A 1,107-nucleotide genomic window follows, 5' to 3' on the forward strand; every position below is an offset into this window, starting at 1 on the left:
TCAAGGAGTTGGCGTAGGCAGCGCTAAAAAAAATCTCATGTAACAGTTATAAACCTTACATAGTACAGTGGTAGAATCGAATTCTTCTCAACTAATGATATCTTAAATTCTATTTTCATTTTTCTTGAATCTCCAAAGAGTACTTTTATTTTCCTCGTTGTGAAAGGAATATATTGCCACGTAGTGCAACGATTGTATGTGAATTCTTTCGAGCAGAGCCAAAAACTGTACTAGACACGATTTCTAATTCAAACAAGATTTTAAAAGAGAGACTGAAGCTTATGTTTAAAAATTGTGCAAAAGCATACAATGAGACTGATTATGCTAATCCAATTGAAAAGATGACACAAATATGCAATAAATCCTGGGGATATTATTGCATATTTACATCCAAAGCATGCAATCCCAATCCTTATCTGCAAAGCCTTTGTAAAACCAATACAAAGTATGATGCAATTCTAAGCAACATATGGCTAAGACTTTCACTAGATACATCATCAATGCTGGGAGCAAACATTTAATGTATATGCTTGAGAATATCAGGACTTTTTTATGTAAACAATGGTGTGTGATTTGCACAACAGAGAAGCTTACCTTACCTTATACAATGGCTCCACTATTCATACTTCTACTTCCCTCTTTTAGAAACTTCCAAAAAAAAAAAACTTTACTATTCATTTGAACTTCTGAAGTGAAAAGTTGAACTTGAGATATTATTTCCAAGTTTTCCCAGACATATAAACTATATGTAGTCCAATTTATCACCCCTCTCTTAACAATACTCCAAATATTTCTCCACAACCCCCCCTTTTCTACAGCTTCCCACCAACCGGTGAGCCCCCAGTATACTAGACAGCCCATGATTTTAGGCTTTCTCAATCATTACTTAAAAAACAAACATGAATTTTTAACCCTTATCAAAAAGACAAAAACAAAGGAATCTTCACCCTGTGATTAGTGAACTAAAATGTGATGCCCAAGTTCGATGCTACCAACCAAATCCTTAGCACAGATAATATTCTCTCTCCTACACCAAAACTTCCAGCAAATAATTGTCAGTTAACAACTGTAACAGTAGCAAGAAATCAATTTATAATGAACAAACAT

Source organism: Beta vulgaris, chromosome 1 (assembly GCF_026745355.1).
Source record: "Beta vulgaris subsp. vulgaris cultivar EL10 chromosome 1, EL10.2, whole genome shotgun sequence".
Classification (NCBI taxonomy): domain Eukaryota; kingdom Viridiplantae; phylum Streptophyta; class Magnoliopsida; order Caryophyllales; family Amaranthaceae; genus Beta; species Beta vulgaris.